Source organism: Ambystoma mexicanum, chromosome 8 (genome assembly GCF_040938575.1).
Source record: "Ambystoma mexicanum isolate Mex_15411 chromosome 8, UKY_AmexF1_1, whole genome shotgun sequence".
In the NCBI taxonomy this organism is placed as follows: domain Eukaryota; kingdom Metazoa; phylum Chordata; class Amphibia; order Caudata; family Ambystomatidae; genus Ambystoma; species Ambystoma mexicanum.
In genome coordinates, this window is record NC_090929.1 from 511,773,182 (window position 1) to 511,799,449 (window position 26,268).

Consider the following 26,268-nt stretch of genomic DNA (forward strand, 5'->3'; position numbering starts at 1 on the left):
CTCTATCAATATGTATCTTTCTATCTATCTATCTATCTATCTATCTATCTATCTATCTATCTATCTATCTATCTATCTATCTATGGCTATCTCTTTCTGTGTACGTTTTTCTATTGGGATCTATCTATTATCTACCTAACTCTCTCTGTCTCTGACTATCTATCCATATCTAGCTATTTACCCCTGACCTTCTCTCTCTGTATATATCTGTTTAGTTGTACATATCTATCTGTCATCTCTGAATGTCTAGCGCTCTATCGTTCTATGTATCTATCTATCTCTGCATCTCATTATCTTTCTATCTCTATTGAGCAATCTATCTATCTATCTATCTATCTATCTATCTATCTATCTATCTATCTATCTATCTATCTATCTATCTATCTATCTATCTATCTATCTATATCTAATATGTCATGACCCTACTCTTCTATGGGTAAGGATACACCTGGGTGAATATCTATCTCGCAAGCCCGCAATTCAAACTATATGCCCTATTTTGAGTTGCAAGTGCTAGTGAGCCTTGCCAGCACTCCTAAATGACTCCCACATTCTCTGCTCCCTAGTCACAAGAGGATGCTTATGTGATGCACACTCCATTGCAGCCACTTAATGTAATCTCATGTCTCCAACCAACTCTGGGATTATCTCTCCCTAGTAGTCACTGACAATAAAAAAAATGGCACGTGGGCGTAGGCCATGCAAAGTCATCACTGTGATTCTTTGCTTGTTAGTAGTGACATACACTCAGCTGCAGCCACTGAATGTAGCCCCCTGCCTCCAACCAACTCTGGAATTTTCTTTTCATTAATATTCACTCCTAAGTAGTCACAAACACATGACACAGTCAGTTATAATCACGGAATGATGATGTGCTGCTCGGATCCAATCAACTCAAAAAAATAACCAACCTATGTTCTGCTTCTCCCTCAACTAAATGTTATTTCAATTATCTACCCTACACCAACTAATTGAAATTTACATTGTATTGCTCTCACTCAACTGATATTTCAATGATTTACCACTGCATTAACTTATTGCTAATTCAATTTTCAACATCTTCCTCAACTACTTTATGGTTCAGTTTTTGCACTCTTCCTCAACTAAATCCATTTTCAACGTTCCACCCCCTCTCAATTACTCAATCATCTTCCTGCTTCTGTCTCCATGACTCTCTGTGAGTCTGGATTTGGCCAAACTTCAAAGGGATTTGGGAATTTCTGTTCAGCTACATCGGGCAGAAATGTAGGTGATTCTGACATTACCTCGGTACCTTTGCACTTGTTTAGGGGTTTTTCTTCCTCGTATTGTCTCTGGTTCAGCCGGGTTTTGGTGAGAGGTTAAGACTTGACCAGTCAGATTATCTCCCCTGCTTCATGCTTACAAAATAGGCATATTGCCCACTCTGGAAGTCCCTGTATGCCCATTCACTGGCAGGAATATTAAACAACAAATCCACACTCTGTACTGTATGGTAAACCTCTGCGTGCTACTGCAGTCTTCCGTTATCTCAATATGTTTTCTCAATGCCTCATATGAGGTCGGTATGGCCTACGTTTACACTTTACATGGCCTATCCACTGCCACATGTATATCTTTGTCTCCTGATAGAAAATTGCCGTACTCTGTATGCTCAAAGAAATGAAATTATTACAATGGAATATGCTAAAAAACAGTACATATATCTAATACTCTACTATTCATTCTGACTCAGTCTAATCATTCATTCACACTTCATTTCACTCCAAAATGTATAAAACTCTACATGCTGGACAATTCTACATTAGTTTACATTCCACATCATTATTCGAAAGGTTCTCGAGATCTTAATGAGAGTGAGCACTCTATGTTGATTTTCATAAACATGTACATATTTTGCCTTAAAAAGTGCTAAATCATTTGCCTCTTTATTAACCGGTCTACAGATTAAATGTATCATATTCTCCATGATTTGTTAAAGTTCTCTGTTCAAATATACCATGCCTACTAGCTAATACCATGTGTCAGTATTTCAAGGCTACTTCCAGAGTGGAACAAGTCTCAGCATCTGGACTAGCGCTAGTTTCGACACAGGCTGCGTCTTCTTCAGGGCAAAAAATTGTTGGGTACTGCAATTAAAACAGACATAAATCTAAGTGAGTTTATGCAGCAATGTGTGATAAAGATACACATGAGTCTGGAATTACTGTTTTTAGAAAGGAACCCATGCTCCTCCAGTCAGTACCTTATAATTTAGGTGCTCTTGGCAGCACATTGCCTGGCAGGACGCTGGACGTCACTGTGTACTGCCTTTCACTGGGTGGACCACTTGTGTGTAGTTCTCCCTTCTTGGAACCGTGTAGTGCACTCTGTTGAGAGAGAACATATTTCAAACACTCTCCTCGTCTTTTGTAATGATGAATTGCTGTGCACTTTTCAAATAATTATGTGGAATGTAGAATTGAATGTTTATATAGTTCCATTCCATTCCAGTTGCACTTTGCAACTTGTAAGCATATTTTGCACAATGTTTAGCATGTATAGTTTTATACATTTTGGAGTGAAATGAAGTGTGAATGAATGATTAGATCGAGTCAGAATGAATAGTAGAAGTAATAGATATATGTATTGTTTTTTAACATATACCATTGCAATACATTAATTTCTATGAACATACATAGTACTGCAGTTTCCTATCAGGAGACAAAGATACACATGTTGCAGTGGATAGGCCATGTAAAGTGTAAACGTAGGCCATACCAACCTCATATGAGGCATTGAGAAAACATATTGAGATAACGAAAGACCACAAAACAGGTAGGCACTGTATGTCTGTTATATGCTACTGTGTGAAAAGCATGCAAGAGCGTCAAGACCCTTGATTGATGCTTTTCCGGCTGGTGGGAATCTCAAGGGCCAAGGAACGTATCCTATAGGAGCACAGAGATGTGGTGTTTAAGACATCCATTTGCAGCAGGCATGGCATTTTATTCAGAGAAGATACAACACAGGGGTTGTGTTGGGCCAGCTTCATCTGGATAGCCATTGAGTTGAAAGGTCTCCAATTGTCCTGGGAATGAGACTTTGTAATTTTAACTCTTATACCCTTTAAACGTATACTAACTTTCTCTATTCTGGGCCAGTATTAAACCATTAAAACACATTTCTTGAACTTGCTGTTCAGATTGCATAATGCTGGGTCGACAAATGCTGCTGTTAAACGTATGACCCCAATGGACTTCAAATTCTCTCTTTGGTACGTACCATTGTTGTTCACCTGTTAAGCATGGCTGATACGTCCCAACCATTGATGAGGCCACAACCAGGAATTAATTCTGTCGAAGGGGCCAAAAAAAGTTAAGCAGTCATCTCTCCCAGTGCAACTCACCCAGTCCAGACCTCTTAGAGCACTAACATCAAAGAACCAGAACAAGAAGCGTTCGGGGCACATTCTGTCGACGCGACAATGGCAAGCCCTATCGACATCCCAGAAACTCCTTCAAAACAGAACTTTCCAAATTGGCTTTCCCGTGCTGACATTTCTCAGACTAATGGAGTAGACATTAACGGCACTTAGATATTTCTTGAATGTCTGTCTTACTAATGCGCCTAAAAGTACCACCCCCCCATAATTGTCTATGCACCTGCCCTTTAGCCCTCCCGGCACCCAGGCGGACCTGTCCACTTCTTGCTAGTTGGGCTGAAATGTAACACATAAAGATGTGTTGATGCCAGTGTTTTCAATTTAATCCCCTCAAACACTGCACATTCGTTTTCATTCCTCCTTCTCGAACTTTCTCAACTCATGTTTTTTATGTTGTTTAGATATGTTTCGTTTTTTTCTGTGATATTTTCCGTACTGAAAATAGCAACATTTCTCTGGGAACCCATGGTTGGTAGGGGGTGTGGGGTGTGAGTGAGGGAGCAGGCCTGGGCAGGGGAATGGCGGGGAGGCACTGCCTGTGTTTGTCATGCTGTGATATCCGGCATTCTCTTTTGAGGTGCTCATCCCTCTGCTTGCCCCTGCCAGGTCTCTGTCATCCCTCGTCCCGCCAGCCGGGGGGATTCATTGTTGTCAGATCTGCTTATTATAAGCGACTTTGGGCTCGTTTTTGTCCAGTGTCAATTATAATTTTTAGAAGTCACTTTTATTTTTTGTAGGCTTTCCATGCCCCAGCTATGCTTTTTATGGGCTTCTTTGAAAGACGGATTCCAAGTTATGAGCAGCAGTTTTGTGAATTTAAAGACCCCAGTCAATAGAAATGTCCTCTAGGGAGAGCCTGGCCAATCAGCAGCAGAGGCAGAGGGGTGGGACCTTGAACCCACTATTCTGTTCTCCATTGCTTGGTTAAAATAATATCAGAAAAGGACCATAGAGAAAGCCAACATAGTGGCCATATTGGAATTTAATTTGTTCATTTTATTCTGAAGAAGCAATAGAAGCAAGCATACAAAATAAAAAGTGTATTAACTAAAACATATTTTAAATCAAATAATTCAAGGCTAGATTGCAGTAACTGTGACGAAATGACTATGAGCAGTTTCTTCTAAGCTCCTACTTAGACCAGCCCTACCAATAGAGATCGCAATGCCGAATGTTAACCAGGCACAGCATAAATGGTATACCTCCATCACCTGTTAAGGTAGCATGGGCTGACGGCAGACCATACTTATCAGGAAGGCATGAACCAGCATGGAAGGATCCAGCGCAACAATAATATATGGTATGTACAAAAATAAAAGAAATGTCCAGTCAAGGTTGCATACAAATAATTTAATTAAACTAAAAAGACAGACAAACTATTAAAAATACTAGCAATCCCACTCTGCAGTGAGATATACTGAAAATGCAGACTTTTGGAGAAAAGGGCACCCTGTGTATTGAAGAACAGAGGTTTCCAGGTAAATAGTCTTGTAGCAAGTCAAGCAAAGATCAACAATATACTGTTTTATCTTCTTTCATGGCTTCTGGGCACTTTCCAATGCTTCGAGTTGGGTTCGATGTAGCGAGCTGGCTGAATAGGACTCAACAAGGTGGTGCAGTTTGACAAACAGCAATGGCGTCAGGCCTAAAGAAGCTTGTAATGGATAAGTGATGTTCGAGTCGGTGTAGCACGTAGGCTCAATGGGGTCTTCACGTGATAAAGCGTGAGATTCGGCTTTGGCTCTTCATGACATCGAGTCAGTTTCAAGTGGTGACCGGTAGGTATGCTTTACTTGATGTCTCAACGGCAGTCTTAGCTGTGGCTCGAAGGAGCGTGAAGTTGCAGAACGCTAAAAGCAGCGCCTCACAGTCTTTGAAGTGGCTCAAACAGCTTGCAGTGACTTGAACTCAACTTGCAGTTCTGTGGGTCCCTCAATTGGGTCCCTGAGGAAACGGTAGTCTGTATTCTTCCCTTACCAGCCAGGAAGGTTGCTAGGGGGACCTGGCTGGCCACTTCAGCAGGCATTCCACACTTAAGAGCCCCCCCCCTTCCCCGTCCTCGTTATACCTTTGTCATTAACTTGTGTTACCTCACTGCTAGCAGGTTCACTGTAACCACGAATCACAATCAGGCTGTCTCTTTGTGTCTCCTCTGTTTCCTCCCCACTGATGTATTTTTATGTAACTAAGAAAGCCTGCTTGTAAAAGCGCCACAATGCCCTTGGGCTGTTTGTGCGCTAAATAAATAAATAAATAGATGAATAAATATATTATTGTGTAATAGTGTCCAGTAGCAGTAAGGCTTTCTTCCAGCAGACCACTTCAAATGCTTCCTAGAAGTGGTTATGGAGAGTGTCTGCCTTTTTCTTAGAGGTCTTTGTTTTCTCCATCTGAGTGGGGCTTTGGGCAGTGTTTACCCTAATATGGTCTCAAGGAAATGTTCTTCAAGTTGCTCCAAGATGATTCCATGATGATTCCTAGTGATAATCCGCCCAAGATGGATCACCAAGGTGGTCTCAAAGATGATAAATCTAAGTATGAGCTCACTTTTCAACAGGAAATTGTTCCATTCCAAGCCTTCTATAAATGGGGGCCAACATTGGCTGCCGTAACAAGGTTTATTACCTGCAATGTTCTCTCCCACAGTCCCTTGTCATCTGGGAGTGGGGCCTACAAATATTCAAAATGGCTGGCCCATTCTCTTTTTATTAGGTCTCTCCAAGCTACAGTATACTCCCCCACCCTTCTCTTCCTCAGATGAAAGGAACTCCAGTAATTATCTTGCTGTTGTGACTTCTACATTCCACTGCAGAGGCCCATTTGAAACTCACAGCGCCTACCACACCAAAGGGAAGATATGTACTTCATCGTGCGAAATGTGTCAATGCTTCCCAGCAGTGGACACATCCTGGGTAAGCCCACCATCTTGTGTGGGTGAAACTCACAGGGTCAGACACAAATACACAAATGCCTCCACATCTATAGGTCACAGTGGAAACTAAGTGGACACAATAAATAACATGAGATCAGGATTTGGCGATTTATCAGTATCTCATCATAGGCCACTTTATCTAATTAGATATACCTTTATATTTATTTTTAACCAAAGCTCTGCCACCAGACAAATAAGGATCTGCAGTTAAAAATAGTTTGAACACAGGTGCCAGTACTTTTAAATGCAACCAATAGCTTTTGGAATTATTTTGATTCCAGCAGACTGTTTTAGGAAGGTACATGTTACTCTGTGTCTGCCATGTGACCAAATCACATTGCAGCTGTTGGCTTGTCACTAGACAAGGGCCAGCAGTGTACACATTTGTTCACTACACTTTTCGGCATGGAACATTGTAAAGTGAGGTCTGTTTAGCACAGCATACTGTCTAGTACAGAAAACACCTTCATTTTTCATAGCAAAAAAATAAAAAAATATCAGATTTGCACACCCTCGCAGGTGCAATTATGTCACATTAACCAAATAGAACAATGTTGATCTACTGCAGGAAATAAATGACATTACATATATTCATATATTTGCATGTGAATTCTCGAATTTCAGAGGAGTGTTATGTGTACACAATACTGATAAGGTTCCATTTCTCTTATAATTAATGTTAACTGCTGCGTTTTTATGTTTATTTACTTTTGTTCCCCCTTTTCCATTGTCTGGCGGGTGGCCTTATTTTGTGGGCTTATTTACTTGAGAGTCTGCTTGTTTTGGCTCCTTTTTGAGGGGCATTGGGATTATATTTTCTTCCGACCTGGTAACTCAGGGAGGACATGAAAAGAGAACAGGAGCAGTATGCAAAAGGGCTGTCGCAGGGGGTGGAGCCTTCGGATGTGTGGCTGTGGATGAACTTATGTTCCGTTTCATCTCTCCAGAGGAGGCAAAGAGACTGCACCTTCTACTGCAGCACCAGAGTAGAGACGAGTCTGGAATGCAGGATGCATGCAGTCTGACTGCCCGCCACATCGCCGTTCAGGGCAGTTCCAGCCCTATTCCTACACTGGATATGATGGATGGAATTTTCACTTACGAATTAACATTAACCATCCATCCATTCATCCTTCCAATCGATATGTTGAGAGGATAGCTCAGGGGCGACGAGTTTGTCTTTTAGGCGACCCTGCATTCATGGTTTACTCCCGACTTTGAGAGAAAGCAAGAAACGGAAGCCCAGCAGCTTGACTCTTTGCATGGGTTCAAAAGGTGGTTTCCGATTTTTGGACTGGGCAGTTGTTGTTGTAGGTCCATGTTGTCAGTTGGAGTGTGAATCTATGTACCTTTATTAAACAATTGGGTATGAATACCCGCAATGAGATATAGTGAGAGCTGATGCAGATCTAGGGATATATGAAGATTACGGTGTGCACACTGGTGGTGTGAAACTGGGAGTACAATGGGATTGCAATCTGGGAAATACCAGTATTGTACAAGAATGGAATATACTAAGGTTCTCGGAAAGGTGCATCTTGGACTATTTTTATGCCATGCATAACTTTGTTGCGACCACCGTCTGGTTGTGAATCGGCTATTTCTTACCAGCCTCCGAGTCTTGGCCCAGTATCAGCTTAGCCGGGTCACGTGTTTGGCGACCACATTTGTGAGCTCAATAGCTCTAAATTAGTCTGTATTCCTGCAGGGAATATCCTTTGCTGCAGCCGGTGTCACCTTGGTGCAATGTATGGAATGTCATTTGCAACATTGTGGCCTTGGCAGTGTCTTCGTTCCTGTCGGAGCAGTCCTGCTTGCACACCAGCCTGTGAGGCTTGAGATTTCTCTGAGGCGATCGCGGCCTGCAAGATTTCTTAAGCCATGGTCTGGCTTCTGTTATGTGTCTTCCATAATGTCCATAGGTTAGTATGTCATGGCTGTCAGGTCCCTCGGGTGCTCCTGTAATACCATAGGGTTAGTTGCATGTAAGCATCTGCACGCATTCACACAAGCTCTTCTTTCTTCTTGCGTTTCCTGCTTTGCTGCGATAAGCCTAATGGCAAAATAATAAACATGCAGACAGTATGTATATGGGACTGTCCTCTAACTCATAGAGCTGTACACATATATTCTTTGTGTTGTTGGATGTGTGAGTGTCCTGAATGTGCGGATGGCACGTGTGCTTCATGTCTGACATAGCTATTTCGTCGTGATGTCTCTAACGACTTGAGGCATGACTTCAGTCGAGTCTGTCCATTTAGCTGTTTCCAGTTCTGTCTTGTGTATCTTCGTCCACTCTGGGTAGAGTTCATATTGCTGCAGGGTTGTAGGGTTCATCGGGTCTGCTGGCAGGGTATCTTTCGTGGTAGTTGTCCATTGTAGGAGCAGTGGGAATTGATGTGAACTCATATGATTGGCGGCCATGTTGTCGTTGATGCTTCTTCTGGTTGGAGGGTCTTTCGGGACGGAAGGCATATTCTGATTTTCCCTCTTCAGTCCCCCCTCTGGTCCACTTGTCGACCACACTACAATTATTTCTTCCACCATCTACCAAATGCCACACCTTTGTTATTCCGGCCAAGTGTCCATAGTAGTTGACATGATCTTCAAACGACGAGTACATGTAGACGCATCTCCCTTCGGGATTGATGTAGACCCACTTCCCTACGTACTTCTTAGGGTTTCATGGATTTTCTGTCTTCATCCCTGGTGGGAATATGTCTGATTCTGCTATCTTCTGTCTTAATCTCTCTCTTTCCTTCATTATGTCATCCATTGCTCCTCCATTGTCCAGTTCCAGGTCTGACCTGCCAGGCGCAACAGTCCCGATAGGCAGACTTGTCACGGATGCACCGGCACAGTCAGCAACGGTGCTGGTTGGACTCCATGGGAATGGGGATTTACACTATCAGGCAACGGAAATGGTAGCACTGGCGGGGTACCGGCAAACTTGTAATGAGACCCTGGTAAAAGCTGTACTGCCTTGTCTAATGTCTTTTGCATCCTCACGACTGGCCGTGTCCCTAGACCACCATTCGAAGCTTTGGCCTCCCATCTTTACGGCATCCTTAACAGAATGGCGAACCTGCAGGGAGAAGCAAATTAAGTACCACAATGAGTGATTAACTTGACATATTGGAAACCAACCATTATGTGCTATTGGCACACAACAGAAACCGGAAATGATGTACAAAGTAGGAAGAATGTGAACTGTCAAAGATGTATGCTTAAAACTGACAATGATGTGCTGACTAGGCATGATGTTGACTGGTAACAATGTGCTAACAAGGTTTTCCATAAATCCACACAAAATGGAGACAATAATATTTCTTCATAAAAACATTTCCCATCAGACAATGACATAGCCACTTTGATTCTGGTTTTGTATCTGAATGATAACTACTTTCACAGATTTTCAGTGAAGTTGTAAAGTTCTTTTATAAATATATGATTATATATATAATAGCAAACCATAACTACTCTCAACTAAAGCTTTATGTGTGTTTATTTTTTGCAGCCGTCATCCAATCTCTAGGACGTAACACTGCAGGTTTGAGAGTGTTTGATGGTGTGAGAATTGATTGCGGCAAACTGTTAAAAAATAAACCGCAGCATGCGATCAATTCTCAGATGATCAAACACCAACCCCCATACACACCTCACCCCTCTTTCCTACTTACCTGTTCTCTCACCGCCTGGTCCACTTCAGCCCTGCAGAGTCAGATCTGTCCCTCTAAGGCGGGTCGGATCCGAAGCTGGAGGGTCACATTTCCTTTTTTCTTTTTCGCAGTCCCCCGCCTCCAATATTGAGGAAGCGGGGGCACCCCCGCAACCCACTAAGGCTAATACATACCGAACATGTGGAGCGGGGGACACCTCTGCAACCCACGTGCCACGTGTTCGGTATGTATTAGCCAAATTGTTTTTATTCGGTCGAATGGTACAGGCCAAATTCGGTCAAATGTACTATTCGGCCACATAAAAAGAACAAATATGCTAATACCCCGCAGCACAATGACAAGCTGACAGCCTTGAAACATCCTCCTGTTGTTCTTCAATTCGAAAATAGCTAAAGTCCCGAAGCCAATTAAAAAAAATCAGAAAAAATATCCCCATAACCGTCCCTTCTCCACTGCAGATTATTTTTCACTTACTTGAAAGCCTTAGAGGCACATGAGATAGTGAAGGTTTTCCATGAATGCTTTGAGTGGATCTATGACTTTGGTGCCATACCCATAGCATAAGCTCGTCAGTATTTCCACTTTACCCGCTCTTCCTCTATACACATGCCTGGTGTCCTCATGTGTCTCTCCTTTTTTTTGTATGACCAAAATTGATTTTTGTTTTTAAGGGAGTTTTCTTCATTTTCATTTTTTGGGGGGATAAAAAGTAGATCTTCATTATAAGTTTGAATTTATGTGAGATAATGGTGGTAAAATGCTAGTAACAGAATTACCACCACTTTACTGCAACAGCGAACTGCAGCTAATCCTACACTTTACCTCAAAAATTTGGTGGATTTACTGTGGCCCAATTACCGGTTGTGGTAAATCCACAAAAATCCCCATGGAGTCGTTTGGACTCCACAAATGGTAAATGACACTACCGTCACCCAACTTGTAATCCTGTGGTAAATTGACGAGACCAAGTGGCGCGTAACGGTCATCAAGTTTGACAGTAATTCCACAGATATACCACAAAATTAATGACAAACTTGTAACGAGGCCTGTCGATATAGACATGCAACTTTGCCCATCTTCATGCATTCCACTAGAGTTCTCAGCATTCACAGCTGACATCACAGGACTACCTCCTGTTTAAACTGAACTGTTCCCAGGCCCGTGCAGCGAGCAATCATCACACTCCTTATGGAAAACCATCAGCAGACCCAATCATTTTGGCCAACTTCGTCCCATTCTCCAATCTTCCGCAGTTCAGAAAAAGTCTGGAAAAAGAGGCATTTAGAAAGCTCCAATAATATATGGGACAGAACTCCATACATCCTACACAACCAACAATCAAGCTTTTGTTCAATGTGTACACGAGCCCCCTGGCTGAGGTCTTAGAAAAACATCAGCCACACTTCCAAATGCACTCTGATGACACTCAATTCACATATGTCTGGAAAATGATCTGTGAAGCCAGACCAACATCGCCAAATGTATATAACAGTTCCCGATACCTTAACCGAGCGGAAACTGAAAGTATTATTATTAACACACAAACTCCATCACTATTTCTTGTTTGGCGCACCATTCCTGGGACTTACCTCAGCCCACCACCCAACCTCATTTTAAAATGCCTATACTCTGAAGCTCTTCCTCAAAATTAACCTTTCTTTTGTTTCCTAAACCATGACAGTGGTTAAAGGCATCATCCCCCAGCTGGCCATACTCTGCAAAAGGTTCTCTTTACTTCGAACAAATCATTGAGGGGAGCTGACGATAGCCTTGGCACTGCAGCCAGAGTCATTGCACACAAGGAATAGCCAAAGGTAATGCCATGGGCACAGTGCTTGCAGGGCATGGCAAAAAGCCATATCCTGAGGCCCCCAAGCCAAGCTACGTACTGTGCCTGGACATATTGGAAGGCCATTACCTGCACTTACAACAGCTAGATTCAGTTTAAGCCATGGATTTAGTCTATACACTCAGCCCAGCGGTTGTGGTCTCTGTTCTTGTAGCACAATGCCAGCAACCCATTGCTTCAGAACATGCCCTGTGTGCACTGCATAGTGAAAACAAGGCTTGGACCAGTGGATCAGGGTGATACAACTCACTATCTCAGTTGAGATAGTGAGTTGTGTCACCCTGATCCACTGGTCCAAGCCTTGTTTTCTCTAGTTATGTTTCCTAAAGGACCAGGGATTGTGTTGCAGGAAAACCCCTTTTGTATAGAGCTCTGTGCACATAGCCAAAAGGCAAGCCTCCAGTATATTGGCAAGCGATGTATTGCACCAACTGCAGCCTAGGGTACTGGGATCAGGGCCTGGCCGGGTCTTTAATGATTCTGGAGAAAAGCTGGAGACTAAGGGCCTGATCCATGGAATTATTTGCACGAGAAATAGGGAACTTGTGTGCCAGACCACGTTTGTCGATTTATGGAATCGAATGCGCAGGACTTTTGCAGAACTTGCATGGAGTTCGCGCAGGCTTGCCACGTCTCTGCGAGCCATCATGCACCTTGGGCGAGACACCACGAAGAGCATGGGCGTGGCTTGTACAGAGGGCTGGGAAGGGGGTGGAACACAGAAAATGGGGAAATAAATGCGAAAAATTGGGTGTTTAGAGGGGTGGCCTGCAGGCAGTCCCTTGCACGCCCACAATTGCGCCAAACGACACGTATTCATGGAACCACCCACGCAGCCTCTCGGCAGAGAAATGACCAGGCAAATCACTCGATGTCTACGCCCCCTGAAGGCAGGCTTAAAGACACTTGCGCACAGGAATCCCAGCGCAAGGTGGGTTTGCATGGCAGATTTAGGGCTGCGTGTACGCAAACTGGGTTCCGATCTTACTTAGGGTTGCGCGTACATAGTGTAGCGGGGTGCAGAAATGGTTTACAAGGATTCATATGCAGATGTTCCAAGTTTAACCCAAGATAAGAAGTATCATACACATGTTGTCAGGGGGCTGGAAACAGTTACGGGAGATCCTGCGCAGGGTCCCTGAGATGCAGGCCTGCTTGCGGGGGACCTCACGCACTGTTCAAAGGGTGCATGTATTCGCACCTGGGGGAGCGCGCAAAGTCAGCTGTTCTGGCTGTTTATGCTTTGCGTGGGGGTGTGTGTCGGGGGTGTTCCGGGCGCAACTTGAGAATATGGTTACTTTGCTGAGTAAATTCCATGAATATGCGGGGCACACATTTTTTATTCTGCCGCAGGCTCACGCAGTGTCGTTCTCGGCGCACACCAATTGTGGGAGAAATGCACACTTTTCCATGAATCGGGCTCTAAGGATCCAGGTTCAGTAGCTCATACTTCCAGTGAGCCAGAGAACTCACATTTCAGAGTCTAAAGATTTCAAAGGTATCGTCAGTGAAAAAGCATTCTCAGAACCTTCACAGTACTTCATAATGATTCAATAATTCTTTAGTCATTGGTCCGAAGCAAAAATGATCACTAAATGAAAGACAGCAATGTTCACACAGTGCACAAGTTGTTTACGAGGCGGTATGCATTTTTACTACAAATGATGATTATTATAGCTCCCAAATCATGGAAAGGGATGTGATGCCTAATTTCGTTTCTAAATACAATGTAGAACCAGATCTTCGCTTGCTAGACAACATCCAGACAACAGATCTTTCTTCGCCAAAAAGACAGGACAGGATTGTCATTGTCACAAGTACCACATCCAGGATCATGCGTTAGGCAATAGGGTGAGCGATGTCTTGGGGCATTAGAAAGAGGCACGAGGATTCCAGATAACATGCTGTTGTTGTCCAGCAGGGTAGGCGTCTGGGTCGAGAAACCCTGCAAGCTCTCCAATCGTAGGCGGACACATAACAGGCATCACGTCAAGGTTGGTGCCAGAAGGCCATACCTCTTATTCAAGACACTACATAGATCGCATCAGATTTAGAAGCACTCTTGTAGGCAAGAAGGCATTTGTCAGTAAGGGGAGACTGCTTCTGAATTTCCATTGAGTCTTCAGTCAGTGCTGTCTTTTCAAAGCCTTCTCAGAAATGTAGAGGACTGTGTCTGCCTCCTCTAAGATGATATCATTCAAAATAGGCCCATTGGTCATTGTTAGAACAGAGCAGTTCTTATACATTGCAAGTTCAGTGTGCTCTCTTTATAGTAGAAAGGGGGGACTGTCACAGGAAAGCCAGCCAATTACCTACTCTTCTCAACAGAAACGTTATAATACACCAGGGCATTTTCCTGCTACGAGAATCCCTGTTTATTATGTGACCATTCCTACAGTAAAGACATTTCCCAATTTGCAGATTTCCTCCTATTGTCTCGGAAAGTGGACCTTCCTTTGACATCATGCTATCTGCTTGGTTGGGAGGATATACGTACTTGTTAACACATTTCTTTGAGTTCCCATTGTCTTCCTTTTAATAAAAGAAACCAGACATTGAAAGGTTGTCTGAAAAGGCTGGCTCCATAAGTCAAAGTCCAGAATTCCAGTCATCACTGACCTAAAGTAATGTCTCATGTCACTTGGCCAGTTTGGGGAAAGTGCAAATGCATATATACACATACTAAAACCACAGGATTTCCTAGTTTCATAAAGCAGGAGGTAATTGATGTCAGTGATTTGTTCACATGAGATTTTACAGGCATTGAAACCATTGCTATTTAATAAGCAGTGACTTTATTGTACCTTAATGTACTTTAATTCAACACTTCAACTGCAACAACCCATTAATATACAAGGAAAAAATACTTCCTTAACTGCAGAATCCATTATTAAAAAAAACGTAGTTCTCTTTATTTTTTTTTTAAATAAAATGTAATGCGAACACAGCAATCTGTGTTTAGCCCAGAATTTCAGGAAAGTATGTGAAAATAAATGGAGTAAAGCGCAGATGAGGCTCTATCCCGGCCTGACATGTTCACTGCACACAAAGCTTGGCCGAAGGCCATCTCCAAATACAGTGCCCTGAGGGCATGGCTGTGGGCAAAGTAGACATCAACACTGTGCCTGGGGCATAGTGCCATTAGGTCACAGCCCCAGAGCATACTAGCATGGGCGCAGACACCATATATATATATATATATATATATATAGTTACATGGATAAAGTATTTCAGCAGAAAAACAGCAAACAGAAAGATTGACTAAAAACGTATTTCAAGGGATTTTATGATTCTCTGTTATGATTATATAATAGACAATATCAATAGAAAACCTTACAAAATTGAAGCAATTCAGTCAAGAGGACCTTATGGCTATATAATAAACTTTAAAAACCCTGAAACCTGGTAGCTATGGTCATCGTCGCAGCCATAATTTACCAACACTATCATGCACTACTCATGAGGTAGCAAGTGAAAGAGGCTCTCTTGTGAGATGTGCAATCCTGTCTTTACTGTATACTGGTGTGCCCGCTTGTTTCCATTGAAGAATATTGATGTGGTTTCAGCAAGCCATTTGCAACTTTAGTGTTCTAATTCAGGTCACAGCTCACCCATCTCTTTGTTGTGTCATTATTCAAAGCTTTAGAACCTATTTTTTTTTCTATTACGTGTGGGCCAGTTGGGTTATTGTTGGATAGGTGATGTTAACATGGCTTTTATGCCCCGGCAGAGAGTCAGACATGGCCGTTAATGGTTGTGGGGCATCTATCAGCCATGTCTGCCCCCCCAACCCCACTGGGGCCGGGGCATGAAAGCCATTAACACCCCATGGTTCAAATAATGATAAGAAGATGGCCGCCGCCATAGGGAAAAGGGGCTACATCGTTTTTCCATTTCTATGGTGGCAACCGGATTGGGAGGCCCTGCAGGTAAGTGTGGAGGGAGGGAGGATGGGGGAGAGGCTTTGTTTGGTTTGGGGGTTTAGGGAGTGTGGAGGCAACTGGGAGAGTCTTTCTGTTGCATCACCACATAAAAAAAAATAAAAAATGGGGCCACCTGGGGAAGGGCCTCGGCTGGCTGGGACAGCAGGCGGAGAATGTACATTCTCGCTCGCTGTTCCAGCCACCTCATCCACCGGTGCGAATGTTGATGTTTTCAAGCTACAACTATTGTTGTTAGTTCGTATCTGGCTGAGGCTGTAAAAAATGTTTGTATACCAACTCACCATTTATTGCATTCAGATTATGAGTTGACTTTTAGGAATGGGGTTTGCTTCCACTGTGTTTTGTGGGTGACTGACTACGTGCTTTGCGTCTCTTACTGTCTGCTTGAAGTCCAGGGCATTCATGGTTAATAGGAGTACTGTCTCTACATGTTTCAGTTATATCTACCCGCTAATGGAAGTCCCTCATAATATGAATCGTCAGTACTGTGTGTTCTGCAGGTTCAAGTCCAGTTTGAGAATTTCTTCAAGGAATGTTGCAATATCCTGGTGTTTGATAAAACATTTCTATGGTAAAGAGAACTGCTGGAGTTCATTTTTCTTCAAGCCGTCAGGGAGTTAAATGATATAAATGCTGTAAATGTTGTTTGTCAGTGAGTCACCTTGGCCAAGTATACTGGAGCTATCCTACCTCACCGGTCTAACATCTGCCCTTTTCTGAATTATGATGAAACGGTTCCATGTGATAATGTCCCCGTAAAAATGTCGCCATGCAAAAAACTCCCGGAAGAATGTTATTCTTTTTAGGAGACATTATTACATGGAACATGCGGAGGACACCCCTGTAACCCACAAAACCTTTTTTTTTTCATGGAGAGCAGGGGCCACCCCCGCAACACCCGCTCCCTCTGTCCCCATATATATATGGTCACCTATGACCCTTTCCCGGTGACTTTATGCAGTGACCATACATAGGGACATTATTACCTGATACCGATAAAACGATATTTCCCCCAGGCAGTGCTATTTGGTCTATTTACAGTGTGCAGGTGTCAAGAGCATATTTTGTAGCCTAGAGTGTCAATGGTCTGTTTGTTTGCTATGTGTGTGTCTATTGTTTAGGTCCTGTTTCAATGAGGGCTATGTTGGTTTGGTGAGAGCCCAGGCATTCAGGGCGGGTTTGCACATTCTCTCGACTGGAAAGAAAAAGTGGATAGGACCGTTTGGAAGTTTCTAATGTTTGGATTGTTTGGTAAAGGTTAAAGAGGGCTCACCAAAGAGGTTGGGTGAAAGAATGAGGACCATCAAGGCTAGTCCAGGAAAGTGGATGCATTCAGGTTCTCTAGTTAAGAACTTGGTAACATCGGCGACTTGTGAGCAGGACTCCCCTAGAGATTCTGATTGAGTTAGGTTGCGATTCAGTCAGATTGACCGTCAGTGATTATATGCTCCATGAGCGACCAAAGGATACAGATCTTGATCGTCCTTAGGATATGGAAAAGCTCTTTGAAGAGTTTTGGGTTTTGTTATTTGCCTGAATATTAATAGTAACATTGATATTGTTGGATAGTGTGTGTTTTCAGTGGATATTTAACACAAACAGTTTTGTGGCCACCTTGGATTATCAAAATCGTTGCTATTGTGAAAATTGTTCAGAATGCTTCTGGCAAGGACTTGGAGTGATCTGCTGGGAAAATGAGGTCTGCTTTTGAAGTGGGCATTTTATCTGTGCTTTTGTATATGTCTCTAATTTGGACCTGCTAATTTCTTCACTGTAGTATTTTTGGCTGGTTACTTCTTAGAATTTGGACTATTACTACATCTGAACATGTGATAGGAAAGCTCATCATGTTTGGGGCGAGGAGTGGGTGTTCAATGAGTTCCATCAGTTGATTGCCGGGATCCTTGCTTTGCGAGGCATGCAGTGTAGGAATTGTGGGCCCTCCCTTTGACCAATGGCTGATTGTTCACCGAATTCCCTAGGTCTTCACATGCGGTTGCTAAGTCATGCTGAAATAGTGGGATTGCACTTTAGGTCACTGGTCACTTGGGTTGTTGGGGAACACCTGGAAAGGTGAGGGGATGTGGGTTGTGTTCAAGAGGTATCGGTGTATAGTTGGTGGTCTGGCAGTTTAGGCAAAGTAGCCCTCTTGTGGCCCTGTCTGTAAGTACTTTCTTGTTCCTTTGCACAGCATTATACTTTGTATTATATTAGTTGATGGAAGGCAATGTTACTCACTAAGCTGCTAGTCCCTTTTGAATTTCAGTAATATATGTTATGATATGATATGATTTGGTATTTATATCATGCCTTTACACAATTACTTCTAGTCACCAGAAGCCAAAGGAGGGGAGACAGAGGGATGACAATACAAGCGATCTTACTAGCCCTTGTGACATTCAGATCATGCAAGTGCAACAGGAAGGTGCAGAGGAGAAGGTGTGGGGAGAAGGTCAGGGAGTGGCTGAGGGGGAAGTGCAGACAGACCAGCAGGGTTCTGAGTAAGTGTGAGGATGGCAGAGGACTAGACAGACTGGAAAAATGCTGGGTAGGCCAGAAGGCAGTGCAGGGTGACTGGTCAAGGGGGTGGCGGGCGTGGCACCCTGTGTGAATCTGAGTGCAACAACGCCACCAGTCAGGACAAGCAGACAGGTAGATTAGCAGGGGAGAGGGAGAGAGAAGGAAGAAGAGAAGAGGAAGGTCTTGGGCAGCTTCCAGAACCTTTGGTGATCCGGCTCAAGTCTGAGAGGGTCAGGGAGGCCGTTCCAGAAGGAGGCTCCTGCAGAGGAGAGAGATCTACACCCCACTGTCTGTTTGGAAAAGCGTCTGACCTGCAGAGAGTTTTAGGTAGCGGAGCGGAGGGCTCTAGAAGGAAGGTATTTAGGAAGACAGTGTTGGATATAGAGAGGACTACTGCCTCAGAAAGCCGCCTTGTGGATGATGCAGAGGGTCTTGAACTTAATCCTCGTGGCCACCAGGAGCCACTGGAGAGATTTCAGAGCTGGAGAGATGCAGTCCCTGGGCTTGAGGCCAAGGATAAGTCTTGCAGTCCTGTTCTGGATTAGTTGAAGAGGGTGAAGGGTAGAGTTAGGAAGATTGAGAAAGAGGCTGTTGCAGTAGTGCAACCTGGAGAGAACTAGAGCTCTGGAGACAGTGAGCTGCTGGGGGAAGGTGAGAAAAGTTAGGATACCTCTGAGGAAGTGCAGTTGAAAGTGGCCCTTCTTGGCAAGGTCCGTGATGTGTGGAGAGGAGAGAGTGGAGTCAAAGATGACGCCAAGTTTTTTTGCCTCATTGAAGGGCGAGGGCAAGGGGCCCAAGGACGACGGCCAGAGCGAGAGAGGAAAGGCGGGAGCAGCGGTCCCAATGAGAAGGATCTCTATCTTACTGGCATTAAGGCAGAGGTTGTTAGAGGTGCACCATCCCTGAATAGTGGATAGACAGTCAGGAATGACCGAGATGGGAGAGGAGGCTGAGGGTAGTCTGAAAGAGAACAGTGTGTCATCTGCATAACACTGAAAGTTAGATGAGAATGTAGACATCAGGTGAGCCAGCAGGGCCAGATAGACATTGAAGAGCCAGGGTGAGTGGGCAGAGCCCTGGGGAACACCACATGTGGAAAGAGAGGTGGTGGAGAGAAAGGACCCAAGTTGGACCTGGGAGGGTCGGTCCAAGAGAAAGGAGCGCAGCCATGCCAGAGCCTGACCAGTGATGCCAAGGTTCACACTGAGATGGTTGATCAAGGTGGCGTGATTGACCATGTCAAAGGCCGAGGAGTGGTCAAGGAGGATGAGGACATAGTGAGAGTGTGAGTCAAGGTTGGAGAGCACATCTTCTTGGGAGTTCAGGAGAGCAGATTCTGTGCCTTTGGTCGATCTGAAGCCAGACTGATGATCATGGAGAAAACCAGCAGATTCAGCGTGGAGGTTTAGCTGAGAGATGGCCAGTTTCTCCAGGAGTTTGCACAGGAAAGGAGTGATAGAGATCGAGGGATAGTTGGCCAGACAGCAAGGATCAGCAGAAGGCTTTCTCAGGAGGGGGTACACAAGTCAGTGCTTGAGAAGAGAGGGGAAAGATCCAGTGGCAAAGGAATGATTGCAGGAATCGGCCAAGACTGGAGTGAGGGAAACAATGTTGTCCTTAATGGTTCTGGAGGAGCAGGGGAACACCTGTTCGGATCAAACTTTCATATACCGGACTTGTCTAGAAACATCATCAGGTGTTATAGGAGAGAGAGCGGGGAGAAGGGGAGGTGAAGGAAAGGTGGCCGGAGGGGGCCTGTGAGAGGTAGAGGCTGAGAGATGAGGAGAGGAGTATAGCGTGGACAGGATGTCCTGAGATTTAGTGGTAAAATGAGAAGCCAGGGCCGTACAGAGGGCCTGGGAAGGAACAGGAGAGGTAGAGACTGTAGTCGGAATTGGCCAGCTCCTTACAGATTTGAAAAGGTTTGTCCGTGCTGTTAGAGTCTGCAGAGACACAGTCTTGAATGTGGACCCTCTTCTTGGAGAAGATGGAGGGTTTGTATTGCTTTTGGAGCAGGCGGCAGGCCAGTTTGTCAGAGGATGTGCCCAAAGTCCTCCACTTCCCCCTCGGAAGCTAGGCACTTGGGTTTCAGAGTGACCAGGTTGGAGTTATACCAATAATTGCACTTGAAGGAAGGCTTCAGACTGATCCACATGACAGGGGCAAGGATATTGAGAGCATTAAAGATAGAGAGATGAAGGTTGGAGAGGGCTGTGTCAGAGTGGGAGTCAGCCACAGTGGTAGGAGGAGAAGAGAAAGAAGAGGCAAAAGCGGCGACTGACACCCGCTTCATAGGTTAAATGACCGCATAGGAATGTGGCAGTGCTGGGGATAGGTTTTGCCAGGGGGACAGGTGAGAGGAGAGCAGAAAGTAGCCTGTCCAAGGGAGTGGAGTAGTGAAAGGTTAAGAGAGGGGGATGTCTGAGTTGATGAGAACATCCAAGGTGTGTCCGGATGAGTGTGTCAGACCAGAGGGAAGAATAGAGAGGAAGAAAGAGTCACAAAGGTTGCGGAAAGACCCAGAATGGTCAGTCCAAGTCGATGTTGAAATCCCTGAGGAAGAGAAGCTTAGAGGTAGAGGCAAGGAGAGAGGAGGAGAGATCAACACATTCACAGAGGAAGAGGGCTACCTGGCCAGGTGGCCTGTAGATGGTGCCCACAGTTAGAGAGAAGCCAGGAGAGATAGAGAGCCTGCATACCAGGCATTCAAAGGAGGTGTAAGCCTGGGTGGGAATGATAGAGGCAGGGACCCACTCAGGAAATATCTGGCCACTCCACCTCTGGGCCGATTGGTCCTGGGTTCGGAGAGGATGGTGTATCCCTCAGGGAGGAGAGTGCCAAAACCTATGACAGAGCTGGCCGCGAACCAAGTCTCAGTGAGAGAGAGAACATTCAGATGAAGGTCTTTGAGGAGGAGACCGATGTCAGAGGAGCATTTGACTACACAGTAAGCGTTGAGAGTAGCTACGTGGATGAGGTTGCCACTTTTGAAAGACTTCCGGGATGGGGTACAGAGAGAAGTACACCCAGTGGAAGAGGCAGAGGGGCCCAAGTGAGGGCAGAGGTAGAAGGAGGGGGCAGATGGGCCAGAGAGGAGGGAGCGGAGGAGGAGGTGAGTGACAGAGGAGCTGGAGCGGTAGATGAGGAAGCTGGCAGAGGGGCCAGAGAGGTGGTAGAGGTAGCGCTAGGTGGCAAAGGGCCCAGAGAGGAGGCAGAGGGGAGGGCCACAGACATGGCAGCAGAGGTGGAAGGGAGGGGCAGAGGAGCCGGCGAGGTAGTGAAGGGAGGTGGCTGAAGGGCCAGAGAGGTGGTAGATAGAGTGGCAGGAGAAGGGAGGAAGTTGATAGGACGAGGACATGGAAGCGACCTATCCAGGTGGAGGATGTTGGGCTGAATGTCCTGGACCAAGACGGTCCCATTTACATAGACGTTAACTTTGCTTTTGGAGGACAGGAAGGAGGCTAAGAGGACCTCCCATCTAGTGCCACCATTAATGTGAAATGACGAGAAAGGAGAGAGAACAGCAACCATATGTAGGGTCCATAGGTCGGGAGAGGGAACAACAAAGAGGATGTTGGCGGGAGTCTATCTGGAGGAGGCACTGATGTGGGTGTCAGTGATGGGAAGGCCTAGATTGGTGACCAGGATGCCCTTTTTGAACGTCTTCCTTCCAGTCTTCATGAGAGGGATACAATAGGTGATACAAAAGCAGTTAGAGAAGATGATTGAGACCGAGACCACCATAGAGGGGTGTAGGTAGAAAGGAGAGGGAAAAGCGATAGGGAGACGAGAGAAAAGAGGAAGCATAGCACATAATTAGGCCACGTGGAATTAACTGGGTGGGGACATTGCAGGGCAGGGGGCGACACAGCGGGAGGCACAGTAAGGAATGGATTAAGAAGGACAAGCATGTAGACTCAACAGTGGGGGCAAGCACAGAGGGGAAAGGGCAGAGGAGGCAGACAGGCAGAGTACAACCAACAAGTACCAACAGTAAACACAGAGGGGGGAACATAGAAAGGGAAAAAGGCCTAGAGGGCTCAACAGCAACAGAGTGAAGGTAACAGCACAGGAACAACACACCTAAATGGGGAATAGCGCAAAGAAACAGCAGGGAACACAAAGTGAGGCAATCGTGTGAGGGGAAGCCTAATGAATGCATGGAGACAGTGTACATTGGGCCAAGCGTTGAAGTAAAAGTATGTGCGAAGGCAGAGCAGTTTAGTAGAGAGCATTAATGGCTGCTCCCCCTGCTCGCACCTTTCTTATCGTACAATCGGTGATGGTTGATGGCAGCGTACTCACACTCTGGGCTGCACCCCTTCGTCGCCAAACATCTGCGTTACACAACACTGCGCCCTTGACCTGCACGGGCTTTACAACGTGAGTATGTCCAGTAAGATCTGTGGGTGCCGGTACTGTGGGGGACTGCTGCTGCACAACCGGCTGGTACAAGGCACGGGCCAACTCTCCTATGTTGTGCGTGCTGGTGTCAGAAGGGTGCTGGGTGGCTGGCATCTCCCAAGGCAAGTTCCAACGACTAGCCAATTGGCGGGTGAACCAGTAGGATACCTTTTGCAGTAGAATTGATTTTCTGTTCAGTAGAGCTTTCGTACTTTCAACCTTCAGTTCAAAAACGTACTGATAGTGTATCACTCTCGAGAACTCTGCTATTCTTGAGTTCAAGGCATTTAAGTCAGAAGCTAAGATTACATTAACACTTCAGAGGCCGAGAAAATGCATTGTAACTTTAGAGGGTGAATACCACGTGAAAGTCTTGCCTAAAAAATGTAATTAAACATTATTTCGTCATTCATTATTTTTCAGTAAAAATAATGTCCTCAAAAACTGAAAAAAACTAATTGCTCCACTGAGAACTCTCGGAGGTAGCTGGAGTGTGTGGCTCAGCTTCTCTGGGGGACGCTGAGAGGTGCATTGGGACTGACTGCTCAGTGGTCAAGCACATTCCAGAGCCACTAATGGGAGGTATTAAACTAGGTGTTTTGTAGTTTCAGTGATCGAAGTGAGTGAGAACGTTGTGAACGGCGTTGTTCTACTTTTTCTTTTCTGTTTACAATTCCTCTACTTTTTACGACCATATTCATCATTCTAAATAGAGGATTTGTCCATTCATGTCCCTGTGCAAGTGTACAGTTGTAATAGGAGCCTTAGTTACTAGTCACTTAGACTATTGCAATGCCCCGGCCGCAACACTTGTCACATGTTGCACTATGCTTCCACCTACCCTCTCCCGTACCGAGACCACAGTTCCACTATTTCTTTCAGTACACTTCTACCACGGTGTACATTGCTTATGTATGTATTACAGTTCCCTTTAATTATCATTGAGCAATCCTCTGTTTGGGGCTTTCTCAATGTTTCTTTCTTACTTTCCTTGTTTATCACACTGCTGCACCATGAAGCTGCTTAACTCCACGCAGAGCTGCAACAGTACACTCTGTAAGCCTATAGGCTAAGCAGTGTAGGCACCTCTGCTCTTTTTCATAACCTTAACTAGTACCACAAACGATATACCTTTCTGTGTGGAATAAACATTTTGGCTGTAGGCTTTTATTATTATTTACAGCAATAATAACCACAGGATAAAAAACAGGTGTGCTTTTGGTCACCTAGTGTCCAAGTTGAGTGATGCCTTGCACCAGCCGATTGTTCTTCAGAGCTCGTTCATGCTCTGTGTTAGTGGTCTTTCATCGAGCTCTGCTGGCAAGTCCTTTTCTTTGCGTACCTGTAAGCCAGACCTTTGCCTCTATTCTTGGCTGGTTCCTTTCTCTCAGCCCAATTATCATCCTTTTCTTAGACACGTGCCGCAACTCCTGAGTGAAAGCCCCGGCTGCTCAGGTTCCCCCAAAAATCTGCACCCCATATTCTCAAGTTCCCTAAAGATGCTATAAGTGAACACCCCCATCCCTTTCTGTGGCAGGTGCACCCCATTGTGGTAAAATAAATCAGGGTTGTTCTGGGAAAGACTGTACCTGATGAAGTGTAGCCCTGGTCCATGAAGAACCTTTCCAATGCTAGATGAGCTGCTCTCAACTTTTCATTTTCCTCTGCGTAAATGCCCATTCCAAAAATCTGCACCTATCGCTCACTGTTATGTCAATTTCATTGCATTTCTCAATCACCCTCTTTACATTCAGTAAGTGTTTCTCATATTGCTTACTCGATTTTTGGGCCAAAGCGTTTTTGTTGAGGTTTCTTATGGCCCACCCGGGCTCTCTCTCCGACCTTTCAGGGCAGTCAATTGACCTTTTATCCTTTTCCCTGCCCAGCTTTGGGCTATGCTCTCCTTCTCCTGCAGTAATAGTAGTGGTGCCCATGCCTCCCCTGGCTTAGGTTTCTTTTGATCCTCCGCATCTGGCCTCGGACTCCTGAATGCCCCTCACTGTGAATGAGACAGGGCATCAGCGACATAATTTACCTCGCCAGGGATGTGCCTGGCTCTCAAACATATATTATTTTTCAATGCTTTCAGTGTAATTGCTCTCAGTAGCTCGAGCACCAGGATGAACTCCCTTTGTTCAACACCTGCACCAATTCCATGTTGTCGGACCACACCGCCACCTCTTTGTTACTCAGCTCGCAACCCCATGCACACACTGCCACACATATTGGGAAAAGCGCCAGAAACGTGATGTTCTTGGTTCACTTTAGGGCTTGCCATGTCTCTGGCGCACCATTTAATACCTTATATTGCACCGAAGCCACAGGCACCTGCTGCGTCAGTAAACAGCACTGAGCATAGGGCCCTTTGGGTAGCGTGCATTCAATGGATGGGATGCAGAATAACTCTGATACCAAATAATCAAACCAACTCAGGAAGATGGCAAAGTTGACTGTTTTAGTTACAATTATCTAAAACAGGGAGTTACAACAGACATCAAGGACGTTCGCTCGAGTCTCTCAGCGGATCTCATATAGACTTTATTCTAAAAATTCGTCATAGGCGACGTCATACTATGTGGCAAATTAGAAACCCTACGAGGGGTTATGATTCGCTTATAGGGAACATCTAAGTATACTTCTATAAGGGAATGGGTTGTGATTGGATATCTACTGTCAGGTGGACAATTTATGCCCACCTCTAAAGCAAGTCATCACAAATACTGTTAAGTACATGATATATCATTGCTCTCAATATGGCCCTCTACAATTGCTTGGCATGCTCATGCCCTTCTGGAACATTCGGCTCATTTAGAAGCACGTAAGCTCAACCCCAGGTGCCCGACGGTGGACTTGACTATACCTCCCCACCCAATTACCCGATCATCTCTCATCACCCATGCCTTCTGCCATGCAGATTGTCTTTGAACTTGGCCTTGTATAGTATTCTTTTCTCTGGTAATATAAGGGAGTGCAAGCACGTACTGTCAATATTCTGGAACTCCAAGCTTAACTCTGATTCCATCCTTGGCTCACATGACAGGAGACCATGATTTGGTCCATTTTGCAACATTTAAATGTCTAAAATGAATAAAACTTGACACGCATGGTGTTCTTTCTTTGCACCTTAACAAGTGATGATTCCGCGTCTCACGTTCACTGCCTTCAAGAATAGATAACCAGTCTTGGCTGCTTCAGCCTTGACACCAGCCCAGAAAGTCCTTCCAGACTCTTCCACAATCTCAGTTAATTCATTCTGCGACACAACTTTTGGCTCTTCTCTCCATGGGTCTGAGCTTACTAAATTCATGGCACCAATTTCCACCTTCTATATAATGGCGGCTTTGCCTGCAGTCTATTCACTACTTATAGCCAGCTTCTAAGATTACTTGATCTACTTTCATTGCAGTGCCTGCACATTTATTGAACGGCTTGCATTTTCTGCAGTGCTCTTCACATATGCAATCTACTCTTCGCATATGAAAGTTTACTCGATTCTTAACTTCGTCATTAGTTTCTATAAGGTCCATACATTTTCT